The sequence below is a fragment of the Octopus bimaculoides genome, chromosome 1, assembly GCF_046866305.1.
Source record: "Octopus bimaculoides isolate indiv1 chromosome 1, ASM4686630v1, whole genome shotgun sequence".
In the NCBI taxonomy this organism is placed as follows: Eukaryota; Metazoa; Mollusca; class Cephalopoda; order Octopoda; family Octopodidae; genus Octopus; species Octopus bimaculoides.
In genome coordinates this window covers 131,259,033-131,279,925 of record NC_142928.1, presented here as the reverse complement: position 1 = coordinate 131,279,925, position 20,893 = coordinate 131,259,033, and the positions used below count along the sequence as shown (strand labels likewise).

General features: G+C 35.9%; 1 protein-coding gene across 7 annotated transcripts in view; it reads right to left on the bottom strand.

Moving 5' to 3' along the window:
• The window catches only part of LOC106875810 (rabphilin-3A), a 289,512-nt gene that overhangs the window by 34,887 nt on the left and 233,732 nt on the right, over positions 1-20,893 (bottom strand). The gene's annotated exons all lie outside the window — the stretch shown is intronic.

The following is a 20,893-nucleotide window of genomic DNA, read 5'->3' as shown; positions in this document are numbered from 1 at the left end:
TATATATGGGATCTTTGGGGTTTGACGGGCAACATTTTTTATGTAGTGTTTTTGATACCGAAACACTTTCAAACTTCGTATACTTGTATATTTTGTGGTATAGAACAGATAAAAAATTTTGTATTCAAAGTTATTTCACGTTAAGAATTGTCTTATTTCGATAATTTCAACTAATCACTGATGTCTATTCAGTTGAAAACAGTTAGCGCTGTAACGGTGTATATCGTTATTAATCCCCGTTAGTTCTGACATTTCCGATTAATTAGACTGTTCGTAAACAAAGGGGAAAAAGCCATCAAAATACTTGAATACTGCCTGCACTTGTTATTGGAGCTGGCAGAATTATTAATGCACGTCCAAGTGCTTCATTTCCTAGAAATAGCAGCCAAATCTTCTTTAAATTAAACTCTAGTTTAGGGTTAGGGTTCGGGTTTTAGAGTTAGGGTTGGGGTTATGAGTGAAGTTATGGCAAAAATAATCATAACCCTAACTGTAACCTAAAACTAACCCTAACTCTAGAATCCGAACTCTAAAATTGTTACACACACAGATATGCACAGCGTAATTTATTATATAAACAATATATGCGTATAAATTACGATTAAATCGGATGAAATATGTCACAGGGAATAACATTTTTATGACTGGCCAGCGGTAACTGTATTCAGCTGAATAGACGTCAGTGATTGGTTGAAATTACAGAAATACGACAACTTTAACATGAAATAACTTGCGATGTACAAAATTTTGTTAAGAAGGTTAAGAGAAGTTGTTTTATATGACACATTCTATCAGTGTCCCAAGTTTGAAAGTGTTTCATTAAGAAAACAAATGTTGCCCGTCAAACCCCAAAGATCCTATATATGCATGTTAATACAAGACCCACATTAGAGTCTTCACTTGTATCATTATTGAACCAAGAGTTTAACTACAGTCTGTCCATAGCACTTACTTAGCATTACCTGACACTCTTTGGGTATTCTAGATACCAATACCTCTCATATATACACACACACATACACACATGTGTGTATGTGTGCATGTGCTAGTGATAGGTTATCAATAATCCTAATTAGATGTATCAACTGAAGGGTGGAGTTATTTATATCTTTTATTGCTGCACTATGTTCCTAGTCAAGAATCCTACAGTCTTCTTAACAGAAACAGAATGACCTGCTTCTCATTGTACACCATTTACTCATTCTTGCTCTTAAAGCATGTTGACAGTATTAAGTAGTTGAGATATATCTCAGCCCATGTATCTGTAAGTCTTCTGTTAGATTTTTACACCCATGATGTCAACTAACCAAAGCACTAACAGTTAAAGAAACACTTGTCAGATCTATCTTGACACAACTACTTCCAGTAATGGATCAAGTTCATTCAAGGCAACTGTTTACATGTAGCAACAGTCAACTCTCTTGGCCATAGACATAGAGCAGTATCAGATAGGAAATAAAACTTTAGATTCTTTAACCCTTTAGCATTCACATTACTCTGTCAAATGTAATGATTTTGCATTTACATTGTTTTTAATTAATCATGCATTATTTTGTAGCTTTGAAATTTTGATGTTGTGATTGTATATTTTATAATGGCATCGAAGGGTAGGTGTGATAGGCTAGATCTGGTTGGTTAGAACACAAGTAGAATATTTGGGCCAGATATGGTTGGTTAAAATGCTAAAGGGTTAATTAACAGAGTTCACTTGTCTAGCATTAACTTTCTTGAATCTACATCTCTTTTAAGACCCAGATTGCAAGAGTATCATATGTTAATCCATCAAATCTTGAATAAATAAATAAATAATAGAACTATATGAACCTCCTTTTTTCATGAAGTAAACTAAGAACTATTTTAAGAATGAGTGTCTTTAGGATGAAATGAACCAGAAGAAAATGCATGAATATATCCTTAGAATTTCTCTATCCATTTAAGAAACTTCATTCTTACCAACAAGAATTGTAGGTTGTTGGTGTTATAAAAATTTTATAAACTTTCAAGAGAATGTGAAATAATTCTTTTTTGAAATAGTGGATTTTCAAGCAGATGATAAAGCTATAAATAAAAGCATGTAAATATTGGGTAGAAAAACCACTTTAAATAAATAAAATAAAATAAAATAAAATAAAATAAGATAAAATAAAATAAATAAATAAATAAATAAAAGTCAAAGGCTGTCTTTGACGTTTACATGCTGTTGTTTATAGCTTTATGAGTGCTTTGGTGGAGGCGCAATGGCCCAGTGGTTAGGGCAGTGGACTCGCTGTCGTAGGATTGTGGTTTCGATTCCCAGACCGGGTGTTGTGAGTGTTTATTGAGCGAAAACACCTAAAGCTCCACGAGGCTCCGGTAGGGGGGGGGTGGCGAACCCTGCTGTACTCTTTCACCACAACTTTCTCTCACTCTTACTTCCTGTTTCTGTTGTGCCTGTAATTCAAAGGGTCAGCCTTGTCACACATTGTATCACGCTGAATATCACCGAGAACTACGTTAAGGGTACATGCGTCTGTGGAGTGCTCAGCCACTTGCACGTTAATTTCACGAGCAGGCTGTTCTGTTGATCGGATCAACTGGAACCCTCAACGTCGTAACCGACGGAGTGCCAACAATACAATATGAGTGCTTTGAGATCAACTGTTCCAAAATGAATTATTTCACATTCTCTTGAAAGTTTATAAAATTCTTATGATGTCAATAACAAGAATTTTTTTTCTTATATTTCACATATGTGTTCTTTATTTGAAGTGGTTAAATGATAGTGCAAATTTAGATATTAATCTGAATTATTTTAGTAGCTATTGTTTCACAGCTGCATATTTTAAAAAGTTCATACTAGTGAAATGCAAGCCGCACAGTACTCAAAGATTGCAGTCCAATGACTGAAACTAGCAAAATAATAAAACATAAAGTGACAAAGGGCTGAGATTTACAAGAGAGAGGGGAAATATAAATATGACATTGTGATATTCATGCATTACCTGGAGATATGAGCAGTATTATTGAAATGAAGCAATTTGATTATAAATGGGAATGAAAACTAAATTGTAGATTCAACCTGACAACATTTACCAGTTTAACACACACACACACATGCAAAAAGACAATCGGAGGGAACATATAATTTTTAAAGTCATATATGAAACAGAAATGCATAGCAGAATGGATTTAGTTTCCCTCAATTGAGTTCAAACACAACAAAAGAATATAGAAATAAGACAATTCAATTTATAAAGGAAACAATAAAAATAAATCAACAAATGAATAAATAAAGCAAAACAATTCAGCAAATCAGAAAGCAGGGAAGGGAATTGGAGCAGTAAAAAAGTGTGTAATTTATAAAGTTCACTTTCATATAGTTCTCAAAGCCAATGAATGAATGAATGAATGCATGTATGCATGTATGTACATATGTCAGTATGTGTCTGTGCGTATGTATGTGTGTGTGTATGCATGCATGCATGAATGAATATATGCATGTATTTCAGATATCCTCTTCAATAATCATAAATATGCACACATTAGTTGCAGCTATTATTAGCCTCTTTATTATTTAAATATTTCATTGTTAATAAACAGTCTTTTGTCACACTTCTGTGACCTGTTCACTGATCTTCAAACGGTCCATTTTTATATGTTGGTTTAGAATATTTGTTTGCATGAGTGCATGTGTAATTAACATTTTAAGTGTATATGTGCGTGATTGTGAGTATAGAAGCTACATTATTTAATGAAAATCAACAGGCAAAAAGGAAAGGAATTTCACATTCAATCCCTGGTTTAACTGGGAGATGTCAACTGATAAACAATTGGAGAGAATACTAATTGAAGCATTGTCAACAACACATCCATGGTGAAGGAAATTAAAAAAAAATTGGCAGACATTATTCTCCATCTACTTCTGACCAACCATCACTAACTTAGCACCAACAATGTTAACCCTTTAGTATTCAGATTACCTTGTCAAATGTAAAAGGGTAAAGACCACCTTCAGTCATGAATGACAATGGGATTGCACCTAGAAAGTTACCCTCCGAGGTACCAGACTGGGCAAGATTGTTTTTGGACTACCACCATGCTGATGTACTGTCTTTGAAGAGTCTAGTCAGAGACACACACATACTCACATAAAAACACACACACAAAGACACTAACACACACACACACATTTAGATAAAGATAGTTATGGCCAGTTCATAGGGTTACCAGTAGAGTATTCAGTTAAAGATAGATATGGTCAGTTACTGCTCTATAACTTAGAGTGTGCTTCTCTTTTGGGTGTATGGTTTACTGATGATATATATATATATATATATATATATATATACATACAACAGGCTTCTACACAGGTTTTCATCAACTAAATTCATTCATGGAACATTAGTCAGCCTGGGGCTACAGTAGAAAACACTTGTCCATGCAGTAGGAGTGAGCCAATGTGGTACCAAAAGACACTTCTTAACCACACAGCCATCTCAAAAAAAAAAAACAAACAAATAAACATTGGACGGTCAAGATTGGAACATCTTTATTCAGAACTGATTTGGAACTCAGCAACAATAACAGTTTACAGGACAGGCAGAAGGCAAACAGCATCCAAACCACTGAGTCATATATATCATTATCATCATTTAACGTCCATTATCCATGCTGATAAGGGTTGAACAGTTTGACCAGGGTTGGCAAGCTGGAAGGCTGCACCAGACTCCAGTTTGATTTAGGTGGTTTCTATGGCTGGATGCCTTTCCTTACCTGCATTAGGAAGGATCCCCAAACCACTTTTGATCACATTGCAATTTGCAGAGTCCACACTGCTAACAATTGCAGACTGACATGCAACTTGCTAAAAATAACAACTAAATATCCCTCAAATCACACCTTACCATCTTTTTTCAGCAAAAGCACATATTAATTAATCTAGTCTTTGATACTCTCCAAAATGACATAGCTGGAGTAATTTCATTTCTGATTCTGCTGAATTCAGACTAACCTGGAGCTAAAGAACAACAATAACAACAGATTGTTATGTTTCCTCTTGCTAATCCTGTCTCAACTTATTAGAATGTCTCCAGATAACTGCTGAAGATACATTAATATAAAGCTGAAACTATGATGCAGCTGCAATTGTGACCTTACTGAATTACTTTTAAGATAGAATAGATATAATAGCCATTACATTGAGTGTTTATCTTCTTTTATCTTTCTAGTCTGGAGAAAAGGCAGTGTCCATGGCCCTTTGCAGGGTTTCTGAGTCTGGATGGAGGAAAATATCATCAAACCAGTGACCTGAATTGAAAACTAGCAGCAGAGTGAACTCTTGTTAAAGGCATCAAGTGTGCCAGGTGGTGGTGGTGTTAGACCATGTGAGAAGTTTGTGGGAATAATTTGCAAGAGTGATATTTTGTAATGATTATGCTGACAAGCTAGAACTATCCTCATACTAATATATCATGAAATCTATCAAGAAGAAAGATATGACCAAATTAAATTTGTCAAAAACTAGGCTGACTATCCACTATTAATCATCTCAGCTGCTAAAAAGATTCTTAACCCTTTAACTGCAAAATCAAATTTCATGTTTATTCAAGTAATGATGTTTAATAACCACTAAAAAATAGAATTAGTATTTTCTGCAAGTAACATTGTCTCAGTAGACTTGACATATATCAAAAGTGATAAAAAGAAAAGTTTCAAAAATGTCAGTCTTTAACAAAAGATAAGATCAATATATCAAACTCCTTTCCGAAGTTAAGGGTAATGAAATTTTGAGTGAATATATCTGATTTCCACAGTAAAAGGGTTAAAGAATGTTGGATGAGGTTGCCAGAATTTAGTGAATAACAGAGTAGATTAGATGCACAGAATAGTGGTTCTCTTATAAAAAAGATACATGAAGGGACACATGAATCATATATGTATTTGGTATTTTTAAGCATTAATACGCAAGCATTTCATAAGATTGTGGCTCACATTCTCAGTATTTCTCTGTTTCTTATTACTGTATAAAATGTGACTCAAACTTTGTACTTTAGTCTATATCTTGTTATGAGGACTGGACTAAAACTACTGGGTCATCACATAAATAATGTGGTTTTTTTTCAATTGCATGAACTAAAAGCCGGAGGGGACAGCATAAACTATCTGCATCAACTTGCTATAAAAGCAGTTAGTAATTTTACCTTCTCCTTATTCTTAGTGCAAGTTTTGAAGAGTGCAGTTCGATTTTAACAGTTATTTTTTCAAAGCTATAATGGAAGTGACAAAGGAGCATATTCAGCATATTTTGCTTTATGAGTTCAATAAAGGCAACAAAAGTATATGGGGATCGGACAATAAGCGTAAGCCAGTGTCAACAATGGTTCCAGAAATTCTGAGCCGGAAACTACAGCTTAGAAGATGAGCCTCATCTTGGAAGATCTGTAAGAGTTCAACAATGACATCCTGCAAACCCTGGTGGAACAAATTCCCATCATAACTGTTGAGGAACTAGCAGAGAAGCTTGGATTTGATCAATCAACCAGTCATTCAAGTCAGCACTAGAAGAAAATTGACCATCTTTGGTTTCAAGACAAAAGGTGTTCTTCCATCAGGTTAATGCTCACCCACATACAGGGAGGATGACATTACAAAGTCTGGAGCAGTTTGAATGGGAAACGATGCCCCACCCACCATATTTGCCAGGCATTGCCCTATCTGATTATCATTTATTCTGCAGTCTTCAAAATTATTTGGGTGGAAAAAATATGAATTCTGTAGACGAGGTCAGACAGTACTGGAGGAGTATTTTTCATCATGGACAAGTGAATTTTGGAAGAGGGGCTTTGCAAATCTACCGGAGAGATGGAAGAGCATTGTAGGAAATGAAGGAAATTATATTTTAGATTATAAAAGAACTTTGTTTATCTTACTTTTAAAATATAAAAGAAGTATTTAAAAAACCGTATTATTTATGGGATGACCCAATATATGAAAAATAAAAGTTGAATATAAAATTAATTAATGAGTCCAAATTAACTGGTAATGTGTTGCACATTCTAGCACACTGTAAATTGTGTGTGCATGTGTGTGTATGTGTATGCATGCATATATATGGGTGTGTGTGTGTATGCATGCATATATATATATATATGAGTGTGTGTGTGTACTGGTGTTAGGAAGGGCATCCAGCTGTAAAAACTATGCCAAAACAGACAGCAAAGTATGGTGCAGGCTTTTGCCTAGCCAGCCCCTGTCAAACTGTCCAACCGATGCCAGCATGGAAAGCAGACATTAAATGATGGTGATGATATATAAATATGTATGTATATATGTATATATTTAAAATATTTAAAATCTACAATTAAGAGCCCTATCTACTCGCTGGCGGTAACCCGCCCTCCCACCCCCTCCACCGGAAGTTCATTCCTCTGTCATCCCACCCCCTCCACCGGAAGTTCATTCCTCTGTCATCCCACCCCCTCCACCGGAAGTTCATTCCTCTGTCATCCCACCCCCTCCACCGGAAGTTCATTCCTCTGTCATCCCACCCCCTCCACCGGAAGTTCATTCCTCTGTCATCCCACCCCCTCCACCGGAAGTTCATTCCTCTGTCATCCCACCCCCTCCACCGGAAGTTCATTCCTCTGTCATCCCACCCCCTCCACCGGAAGCTCATTTCTCTGTCATCCCACCCCCTCCACCGGAAGTTCATTCCTCTGTCATCCCGCCCTCTCCACCGGAAGTTCATTCCTCTGTCATCCTGTCAACCTCGGCTGTCTCCCGGAACCCATCTAGTGGCCTTGGCCATCCTCTCCCCTACCTTTGGGTAGCGCATTAAGGTTGAGAAATGTTTGCAGGTTGTAGGTACTGTTTTGCTTATGAATTCTTCCAATTGCAAGTTTTCTTTTCAGGTACACGACACTGCTTTTCCCCTTCCCAGGCTACAGGCCCACACCCCCAACACCCATACTGTTAGGATTGGCACTCTCAACGTCGGCACGCTGAAAGGTAGATCTGGTGAAATTGTTGAGATGCTTGAACGGAGATGCGTAGATATGTGCTGCATCCAGGAAGTAAGATGGAGAGGAGGTTCTGCAAGGTTCCTCACAGGCAAAGAACACAGGTACAAGATTTTCTGGGCAGGGAACACTGACGGGGTCGGGGGCGTAGGAATACTTCTAGCGGAGAAATGGGTGGATAAGGTAATCGAGGTCGTTAGAGTAAGTGACAGAGTACTTAAGATCAGACTAGTGCTTCATCATAGATTAGCTACTGTCATATCAGCCTATGCACCTCAACCTGGGCTACCAGATGGTCTGAAAGACCAATTCTATGACACCCTCTTGCAAACTACCTCGTCGACGAGTGACAGGGACCTTCTCTTTGTGGCTGGAGACTTCAACGGTCATGTCGGACGTCGTGCTGGGGGCTTCCATGGCATACATGGAGGCTATGGCTTCGGTTCCCGCAACGAGGAGGGAACCAGACTGCTGGAGTTCTGTGATGCAACCAATCTTATGGTCTGCAATACCAACTTCAGGAAACCTGCCAGTCACCTAGTCACCTACCGCTCCGGCAGACACTCTAGCCAAATCGACTACATCCTCGCCAGAAATAGGGAAAGAGGGCGGCTTATAAATGCCAAAACCTACCCTGGCGAAGAATGTACCCCACAACATAGATTAGTAGTTAGCGACTTTGGGATCAAGGCAAAATGGGTGTCCAGAATTAGACAGGCTTGGAGAAGAAGGGTGTGGAAGCTGAAAGACCCTGCAAACGGACAGAGACTTAGAGACAAGTTACTTGAAGCATTTAACGAAATAGAAGGGGATATAGCATCATACAACGTGGAAGACAATTGGAGATTTTATAAGATGTACCCGGTGCAAGCTATGGACACATAAGAGGTGCAGCAACATCAAAGGCAGGTTAACTAGCAAGTTAGTTTTTGTTTGTGGCAGATGTTCAGGTGCAATAAAGACTGCAAACAAACAGGAAACAACTTCTATCTCATTCCAGGGTGAAAAACTAGAGGTAGTCGATAGCTTCCGCTATCTGGGCGACCAAGTTAGTAGTGGGGGTGGGTGCGCTGAAAGTGTAGCTGCTAGAATAAGAATAGCCTGGGCAAAGTTTAGAGAGCTCTTACCCCTGCTGGCGACAAAGGGACTCTCACTCAGAGTAAAAGGCAGACTGTATGACGCATGCGTACGAACAACCATGCTACATGGCAGTGAAACATGGGCTGTAACTGCTGAGGACATACGTAAGCTCGCAAGGAATGAAGCCAGTATGCTCCGTTGGATGTGTAATGTCAATGTGAATACCCGTCAGAGTGTAAGTATCTTGAGAGAAAAGCTGAACATTAGAAGCATCAGTTGTGGCGTGCAAGAGAGACGATTGCGCTGGTATGGACATGTGGTGAGAATGGAGGAGGATAGCTGCGTGAAAAAGTGCCACACCCTAACAGTTGAGGGAACCCGTGGAAGAGGTAGGCCCAGGAAGACCTGGGCTGAGGTGGTGAGGCAAGACCTTCGTACATTGGGCCTCACCGAGGCGATGACTACGGACCGAGACCTTTGGAAATGGGCTGTGCGTGAGAAGACCCGGCAAGCCAAGTAAGATCGTTGCCAGTGCCCCTGGACTGGTTCTTGTGCGGTTGGCACATGAGATGCACCATTTTGAGCGTGGCCGTTGCCAGTACCGCCTGACTGGCTCCTGTAGGATTTTCGAGCGAGATCGTTGCCAGTGCCCCTGGACTGGCTTGTGCGGGTGGCACATAAAAGACACCATTTCGAGCGTGGCCGTTTTCGTGCGGGTGACACGTAAAAGCACCCACTACACTCTCTGAGTGGTTGGCGTTAGGAAGGGCATCCAGCTGTAGAAACTCTGCCAAATCAGACTGGAGCCTGGTGTTGCCATCCGGTTTCACCAGTCCTCAGTCAAATCGTCCAACCCATGCTAGCATGGAAAGCGGACGTTAAACGATGATGATGATGATGATGATGTTCCAATTTGGGTTAGTTGAAATATGTTTGTCATATATTTCAACTAACCTAAATTGTGATTATACATAAACACTGCTTTGTGCCATTACTTTGTTATATATATATATCTATATATCTATGTATGTATACATACATGCATGCATACATACATACATATATGTATGTATGTATGCATGTATGTATGTATGTATACACACACACACACACACACACACACTCATTCACTCACTCAAGAGAAATTTGGTGCAGAAATTATTGCCAATCTATTAGCTTAAATAGATTCTTGAAGATAAATTTATAATTCTAGCTTGATAATCCAACTATGAAAATGACATTAAGTTTGTGGTTTGAGCAGTCCCACATGATGAAGATCTAGAATCAGGTGATAACCCTATGTATACTATTCAAGCCATAGCAAAATTCCATCTACTAGATTATCAATGTGTCCAGACAATTGAACGAGAAATTATTTACATTGAATTATGCTAGCAACCTTACATAATGACTTGTATATATTAAACTCAGATAATCTCCTTATATGTGAAATGACTAACTAATTGAACATCTAATCATAAAGATATAACTGTCATAAAAAATACAAAATTAATATCTGGATAAATGAAGTTGTATGCGTAATGAGGAAATAGTTTGTTTGTCTGTCAGCTTTGTGAGTTACAAAAAAATATGCAGAATTTTATTCATACAGCTTTCAGATTATAATTGAATGGGTCAGATCAAAGTGTAGAAATGAATCAAGGAAAGATCAAAAAGTACAATTAACAATACTGCAAATGGAATGGACAAAGCAATTTGATGGCATATTGTTTGTGGATACCTAAAAGCAAATTAGCAAATATCTTTAGTGAAACTGATGTTATAGATTGTATTCATCATTAGTAACTTATGCACATTTTAATAGGACACTATGTATAAATTACTGGAAGATTAGCAAAACAAAGCCACAGATAAAGTATAAAGATCAGAATGAATTGTCTAGAGGGTAAATTTTAAAATATTACCATAAATTAATAAGGGATAAACAGCCCTGTGTGTAGGTAAAAGGTTAGAGGAACAGAGATCTTGGTACAAAGAAAATAAACTCTTCATCTTATCATCATCATTATCATCATTGTTTAACGTTCACTTTCCATGTTGGCATGGGCTGGATAGTCTGACATGAAGCTGGATAGTCTGACATGAAGCTGGATAGTATGACATGAAGCTGGATAGTCTGACATGAAGCTGGATAGTCTGACATGAAGCTGGCTAGCACTGAGCTGTCCAGACTCCAATTATCTGTTGTGGCATGGTTTCTACAGCTGGATGCCCTTCCTAATGCTGACCACTTAACAAAGTGTGTTGGGTGCTTATTACATGCTAGCAACACTATACTATATTAATGCATTGTGGAAGTATACAATGGACCAATTGATAATGTTGGTGAGGAAATGAAATGATTTGACAACACAATGTTAGCTGCTCTTGTTGTGGCAACCTTGACTTGGCAAACAAATCCAAAAAGGAATTTCTCAACCACTGACTAGAACTTGTTATGTGACTCAGAGACACTCTCTACCCTACCTGTTGTCCAATAGCTAGAATACCAGATATAACTGGATCTATATGTCCATGCTGGACAACTGTCCATGGAAAAGAGAGAACACACAATTCGCTCACTTCAGCACTTAACATCACTTCTAGTGCATCACCTATTATGCCATACACAACATAGCAACAAGTTACCAAGTTAGTCTGTATAGGCAACAATAAACCCATTTTTAACAGGAAAAGCAAGTACAGTAACAATGTAACTCAATCAAATGTTACTGTTACTTCTCTATTCTAAATATAGTAATAGTACTAAAAGTACATTGAGGTTTAGGTACCAAGTAAACATATTGATAGTAATGCATAATATATATAATAAATAACAACCAATTTATTAGTGTTGTGGTAGCCATTTTAAAATAGGAAGCTATTTTAATGATGTGATATCTTAGGGAGGAAAAAATCAAAATTTTAAAAATCATGGAAATGCAATACAATCATTCAGACACCAAAGAGGTGAATTAAATCATCCTAACCCTATATAAGATCAATAAACAAGACGAAAACAAAAAAAGACTACAAAAGGAAAGGAAGAAAAAAAAAAACAGGAAATTAGATGAAGCCATAAATTGATGAGGATGGCTATAAATCTAACATTCATATTTGTGACATCCAATGAATATCATTCATTTCTAACTATTTAATCCTGCAGGCTTGAAATACAATTCAAACAATACGGACATCTTGAAAAAGATAGTTGCAATAACAATGAAAATACAATAAAATAATAAATAACTAAATATAAAGATTATAAACACACACATGCACATATGTATGTACGTGTGTGTATGTGTGTGTGTGTGTGTGTGTGTGTGTGTGTGTGTGTGTGTGTGTGTGTGTGTGTGTTAAATCAAGAAACAGCAACACGTGAAAATTCTGTAAATAATAATTATAAGCTTTAAGCTTATAAGTGTTCACTGTGTATTGGCTACAGAAAGTAGTCTAATATTGAGGCTTATAAACCCTCAACAGAATATGGGGATTAATACACGAATACCCATTTTTTACCATGAAGGGCTTATATGTTCCAATATTAGACTATTTTCAATAGCCAATACATGATGAATGCTTATAAGCAAAAAGGTAAAAAATTTATATATTGGGTCATCCCATAAATAATGTGGTTTTTTTATACTTCCTTTATTTTTCAAAAGTAAAACAAAGTTCTTTTATAATCTAAAATATAATTTCCTTAATTTTCTACAATGCTCTTCCATCTAGCTGGTAGACTTGAAAGGCCCCTCTTCCAAAATTCACTTGTCCATGATGAAAAACATTCCTTTAGTACTATTCTGACCTTGTCTACAGAATTCATATTTTTTCTGTCCAAATGATTTTGAAGACTGCAGAATAAATGATAATCATATAGGGTAATGTCTGGTGTAAATGGTGGGTGGGGCATCGTTTCCCATTCAAACTGCTCAAGACTTTGGAATGTCATCCTTGCTGTATGTAGCTAAGTATTATCTTGATGAAAAAATACTTTTCGTCTTGAAACCAAAGATGGTCGATTTTCTTCTAGTGCTGACTTGAATGACTGGTTGAATGACCAAATCCAAGCTTCTCTGTTAGTTCCTCAACAGTCACAATGGGATTTTCTTCCACTAGAGTTTGCAAGATGTCCTTGTTGAGCTCTACAGATCGTCCAGGACAATGCTTGTCTACTAGGCTGTAGTTTCCAGCTCAGAATTTCTGGAACTACCATTGACATTGGCTTACGTTTGCTGCCTGATCCCCATATACTGCATTAATATTCCACACACTTTCTGTTGTGTTGTTGCCTTTATTGAACTCATAAAGCAAAATATGCCGAATATGTTTCTTTGTCACTTCCATTATAACTTTGAAAAAATAACTGTTATAATCGAACTGCACTCTTCAAAACTTGCACCAAGAATAAGGACCAGGTAAATTTACAATTTGCTTTTATAGCAAGTTGATGCAGGTAGTTTATCCTGCTCCCCTCCAACTTTTAGTTCATGCAATTTAAAAGACTTCATTATTTATGTGATGACCCAGTACATATATATATATATATATATATATATATATATATAGGCGCAAGTGTGTGGTAAGAAACTTGCTTCCCAACCACAGTCCCACTGTGTGGCACCATGAGCAAGTGTCTTCTACTATAGCTTCAGGCCAAGCAAAGCCTTGTGAGTGGATTTGGTAGATGGAAACTGAAAGAAGCCCAATAAATAGTAAGATGAGGATTCCAATAGAATCAGGTACTTGAAAAGGCATTTACCCTTATATTTGATTTATTTGTCTTCTCTTTTTTCTTTATCCTTAATTGCTTTTATGACCCCTCCTTACTTACCACAACTCATAGCTTACCATAATAAATTTTCTCCTACAACCCACTGCAGTCTAACCATGATCTAGTCTAGCAGACTTCTCACCTGAGTCGCTGAATTTAGATATCAAATTACACACTTTAAAGAACTACATTCTTAACCTAAACTGCCAACATAGTTGCTCATTTTCCCATTCTTAGCTGGCCTTGACAGACATATCCCTGCTGTGTTCCTGAATATTCTTTTATTTTGTAAAATTACTTCTCATCTGATGATTACAGTCTTTTATAATGATGTAATGTTCTCATTCTTCTATTAAAAGTTACATAGGAAACAGATATAATGAACTGACAATTATCCATTGTATGTTATCATTCATTTGATACACACACACACACACACACACACATATATATACACACACATAAACACACACATGCAACAGGCTTCTTTCAGTTTCTGTTTCCCAAATCCACTCACAAAGTTTTGGTTGGCCTGTGGCTATAGTATAATACACTTGCCCAAGCTGCCAAGCAGTGGAAATGGACCCCAAACCATGTGATTGGGAAGTAAATTTAATAACCACACAGCCATGCTTGATCATGAATGCGTATACTTAAAATATATTTATACATATGTACAAATCAGTTTGAATATATATAGGTGCAGGGTAGCTGTGTGGTAAGAAGCTTGCTTCCCAACCACATGGTTCTGGGTTCAGTCCTATGTGATACCTTGGGCAATTGTCTTCTGCTATAGCCTCGGACTGACCAAAGTCTTGTGAGTGGATTTGGTAGACGGAAGCTGAAAGAAGCCCGTCGTATATACATACATACACACACACACACACACACACACACACACACACACACACACATATATATATATATAGACATGTATATATTTGTGCATCTGTGTTTGCCTGCCCACCATCAAGTGACAACTGATGTTGATGTATTTACGTCTCTGTAACTTAGCGGTTTGCCAAAAGAGACCAATAGAATAATTACTGGGCTAACAAAAAATAAGTTCTGCGGTCAATTTGATCAACTAAAGGCGTTACTCCAGCATGGCCACAGTGAAATAACTTAAACAAGTAACTGAATAAAAGAATAAGCATACATACACATGAATATAAGTTCCTGATAAGGTTCATATTCCAGAAAAAGAACCTTATTATGTTGTTACTAATCAATTCTTATAATAACATACCAAATGAAATAGAAAGAAATGCAATTTCTAAAACCTATCTCAGCAGAGTTGGAATAAAATATTCTATCCACATAAGCTTATGAATGGGTAGGTAGTTATTTTCTGAGAAATACAACTAACCAAATCAATAGGAAGACAAAGACAGCCACAAGATTTCATAGACTGGTGATTATCTGAATCAGCAAGAATCTGATAGGAAGTTTTCAAAAACTACTTTCTGTTTGTATTTCCCATAAATATAAGATAAAATATTGATAATTTATTCCTCTTCACTAGCACTGGACAGTGTCCCTCGTAAGGATAATCTGATAATTAGTGGCCCAGGGTGCTCTTAGTGCAGCCACTCAGCCTGCTAAAAACAGAAACAAAATCTCTCTTAAATAACACCCTACTGTCTTAAGAAAACTGGACATTGTGGTCACTTATTTAAAAATAAAAAACCAGGGTAGTCATAGCTGGGATACCTCTGATTGTATGTCTATTTCATTAGGACCTACCTGCAGTGAAACAATTCTCTAAGATTTATCTATAACAAGGATTACTTTCAATGGAAGTATACAAGATACTAATGACACTGAATGCATTTTATCCACCGATATTTTTGGTAATATGATGACAAGTCACCTTTAGAAGCTAAGGTCTGTTCCCTGCCATCCCCAGCAAAAAAAAAAAAACCCCAAAAACCGAAAAAACAACAAAACAGCTAATCTAAAATCTCCATATTCAGTTGATTAGTAGATATTTAATTGTTTCATAATATAGAACTTCATAAATTTTATCATTTAATAGAAGTGAATGCTATCCAAATATCAACCATACCTTATCTGTTACAGTTTGCTAAATGAATCTCAATTAAATTGTCCATAATTAATGAATTCATCAATATATAAACATGCTTACATAATATGTATTATAAAAACATTATTTGAAAATCATTGAAGAAATATTGTTACAAGCTTGTTTATAAATTTTATTTGATATGATAATAATAAACTTATTGTATACAGTGCTCAGGTGCACTGTATACAATATGATATGTTTGAAGTAAACATGTTAGTGTAGTACTGATTTAATATATGATGTAATGTAGAAAGTAATAACACATGAACAATAAAAATGATTAAAAATTAAACTATGACCTTGGTTTTTTTTCTCAATACTTGTTTAGATTGTTCAGCTACCTAGGATTGTTTGGTATGAGAAAACCTTAGTTAATTATTAATAACAGAGTCTTGTTTTCTGACTAGAACGATTAGATGGCTATGCAAATTCAAATATTTAGATGGAATAAATATTTCTCAGTTGCAAAACAGGAGTGGTAGTTATTTTTAGCCAGGTAGATTGTGGCAAGCAGAGTAAAATGCCATGACTAAAAACACAACAGAAGGCTTTGAAAAGTGTTTTAACCCTTGATCTATTATTCAGTTGTCTGTATATTTATCATTTCAACAAATTTGACATTAAGATAGATTGAGTGTTTTAAAATGAATTAGCAATTCTCAGAATCAACAGGGTGGATACATTCCAGGCTTAGAATCAACTGGGTGGAAATATTTTTATTCAAGCATAAAATGTTTAGCTGCACAGCTGGTGACACATTAAAACTGACAAAGCAAAATTCAAATCAAAAAGCCACATCAGCAGAACAAACAAATGCACACACATAAACACACATACACTGGCCAAAGTAAGTTTAAGACCATACCAACATTATTTTGCTTAAGACCATACCAAAACTATGCAAATTAACAAACCAAAACATCGTGTTGCTTCATCAGCAAAATATGTCTTTCATGAACATTAGTGAGCAATTAGGATACAGCAAAATGGCTTTTGTTCAAGCATGGAAGCTTTATCAAGCCACTGGCCCAATACAAAGATTGGCAAAGAACAGGCGTTTCAAGAAAAACAACACTACAGATGGATTGGCGAATTCATAGGCTCTCTGAAGGTAACCAAATGCTAACAATAGTGGACATTTAAAGCAATTATCTAATGAAACTGACATCAGCTTTACACCACAAATTGTCAGAAGCCACTTAAAAGAATTTGGACTGTTCAATCGGATCACTCAAAAGAAGCCAATAATTTCTGATATAAACTGGTGTTAGCGGATCAAGTTTGCTAAAAACCATATTGAATGGATGGCCGAAGACGGGTCAAAAGTTCTTTGGAGTGATGAATCCCACTTCTGCATCTTTGGATCAGACAGAAAGACTTATGTTAGACGCTGTCCAACTGAAAAATTCCATCCTAAGTGTGTCAAGAAAATGGCGCAAGCAGGAGGTGTGTGTGTGGGTAATGGTGTGGGCTGTGTTCAGCAGCTTAGGTGTTGGTTGAATTGTTAAGGTTGATGGCAGTGTAGGCTATCTGCAATTAGTAAATGAAAATGTGCTGCCATATTTAAATAATCAGACACCACTAGGATCTATTTTCCAGCAGGACAATTGCCTCGTTCATAAGGCTAGGAAAGTTTTGTAATACTTTGAGCGCAATAATATGGTGGTAATTGAGTGGCCTCCGCAGAACCTGGATTTGAATCCAATAGAAAATTTATGGAATTATGTTTCTAAAAGAGTTCATGCTAAAATACTAACAAATTTGTCCCAATTATATAATTTTATTGAAGAAATATGGCAGAACATTCCAAGTGATTTTTGTGCTCATTTGTCAAAGTCCATGTCCTGCTGTTATAAGGCCGTAATTGAAAATAATGGCTATGAAACTAGATACTAATAATAAATTTTTGTTTGTTGATCATTCATGCTGTAAATTTTCAATTTAAACAAGATAATGTTGGTACAGTCTTAAACTTATTTTGCCGACAATTTTTAATCGTTTGAATTAATTGCACATTAAAATTATTCAAATTGTATATCATTAGAAAGAGAAAAAATTCTACATAAATTGTAAAAAGTAAAATAATTTTATACAAATTTGTTAAAAGTAAATTAATGAAGGAATAGAACTGTCATTATCGGCCTTAAACTTATTTTGGCCAGTGTATATATATATATATATATACACATATATGACACAAATACACATAGAGCTTACCTGGCTGGCAGAGTAGAGAGGAGGGCAGCAGAGGCAAAGAGGATGGAAGAACCAAACACCTGTCCTAAGTAGGAAGGAAAGTTTGTTGCTCCAAGTATATTATCTGCTTTTGACAGAGCAACACACATACATACATATGTGTGTGTGTGTGTGTGTATATATATATATATATATATATATATATAGATATATATATCCATTCATATACATATATGTATGTAGGTGCATGTATGTATGTACGTGCATGTATGTATGTATATATATATATATATATATATATATATATATATATATATATATAAATTGGGAAAGAAGAAATACAAATTAAAATGAATTAAACCCAAAACTCCAAAGAAGGAGATGTAAATTATGGTTGAACATGACTTGTATAGATATGTGATGCATCTGTAGAAGAACTGGTCAGTTTTCATTGAAGCACAGGAAAAATATTTCAGAATATTTTTGTTAGATTTTGGTTAATATAAGCTGAAAAGTTAAAAGTATATATGCTTTAAGATGCATTCAGTATATATTATTATGATTATTATGAACACTATTCAACTGTTCACTTTGGTCTTTCAGTCAGTCAATCTGTGTATATCTGGCTGGCTGTCTACTGATTTCCATTATCTTTGAAGGAAAGAACAGAACAGAAGGCAAGACAAAAGGATATGAAACTAGCAAGCATTGGGAAATAGCAATGCAATTGAACAACCAGAATAGATTCCAAACATTATGCCATATTTGGTACCTCCACCCTCACAGAAAAGGTATTCCACATTAAGAAACACTTATACAAACATAAAATCGTACATATATTAATTTATACATGAATATAAACTCACATATACATCATCCCATATACACATAAACCCACTCATATATAAGTACACAGATACATTTTAAAAACATTTAATAATGTAAAATGGAGAAAAGAGCCAGTAATTTTCAATAAATATCACTTTTATAAAAGCATTTTTGGACATTTAATATGTTTTATAGAAAATAATATTAAACCAGCACATTTGAAACACCAGACTGAAAAAAAGAATACAAAAATTATCACATAAAACTACAATCATTCACATCAAATACCTCCATCATATCCACAAAACTAACTGATTTGATAACATAAAAACAGTACATTGCTCTTGTTTTTGTTGTTGTTTGTTGTTATTATTATAATTATTATTAATACTGTTGTTATTATTATTATCGTTATTGCTATTATAATTATTGTTATTATTACTATCATCATCATCACCATTATCATCCTCATCACCATTATCATCCTCATCACCTTTATATTACAATAAAGAGATTATCATTATCTTCTATTTTGTTTTAATAATGATCCTTGTGTTTTGTGTTTGTTTTTTTGTTGTAACTCTATAAGCATACAACATGGTGAAATGAAATTTGAGAAAATGTTACAAGGAAAAAATAAATTCATAATCAAATCTGGAGAAGAGTCCCAGCATTGAAGAAAATTAGAATTTCTTGTTCGTATATTATATTGTATTTTCTTTCTTTTTTTCTGTTATGTTTTTTTATAGCATTTCATTTTGTCAGTATTACTATCTTTCAAGTTCATACTGCTATGGATTAGAATTATTAGAATAGCTGGAAGATTAGAAAAGTAAAGAAATTGTAGCACATATCACAGTGTTAATTTAGTTTCTGAGTGTGTGTATATGTATGTACACACACACACACACACACACACACATATGTATGTATGTGTGTGTGTGTTTATATATATATATATATATATATGTATATATCATCATCATCGTTGATGGTATATATATATATATATATATATATATATATATATATATATATATACACATATATATATGGAGACCCCCTTTGGTCATGAATGACCATGGGGTTGCACCTAGAAAGTTATCCTCTGAGGCACAAGTCCGGGCAAGGTTGTTTATGGAAGGCCAGCAGTTGCCCATGCATACCAGCCTCCTCTCCACACTGCTGATGTTATCCAAAGAAAAAGCAAAGGCTGATACAGCTTGGCACCAGTGATGTTGCAACTCATTTCTACAGCTGAGTGAACTTGAGCAACGTGAAATAAAGTATATTGCTCAAGAACACAATGCACAGACCGGTCCGGGAATGGAACTCACAACCTCACGATCGTAAGCTCGATGCTCTAACCACTGAGCCATGCACCTTCACACACACACACACACACACACATATATATATATATGTATATATATATATATATATATATATATATATATCATCATCATCATCATCATCATCATCGTTTAACGTCCGCTTTCCATGCTAGCATGGGTTGGACGATTTGACTGAGGACTGGTGAAACCGGATGGCAACACCAGGCTCCAATCTAATTTGGCAGAGTTTCTACAGCTGGATGCCCTTCCTAACGCCAACCACTCAGAGAGTGTAGTGGGTGCTTTTACGTGTCACCCGCACGAAAACGGCCACGCTCGAAATGGTGTCTTTTATGTGCCACCCGCACAAGCCAGTCCAGGGGCACTGGCAACGATCACACACACACACATATATATATATATATATATATATATACATACACCCATGTGGTTAAGGAGTTTATTTCCTAACCATATAGTTTGGATTCAGCCCCACTGCAGTGCACTTTGAGCTTTGGGTCAACCAAATCTGAGTGGATTTGGTAGACGGCAGCTAAAAGAAGCCTATCATATGTATGTGTGTGTTTTCACA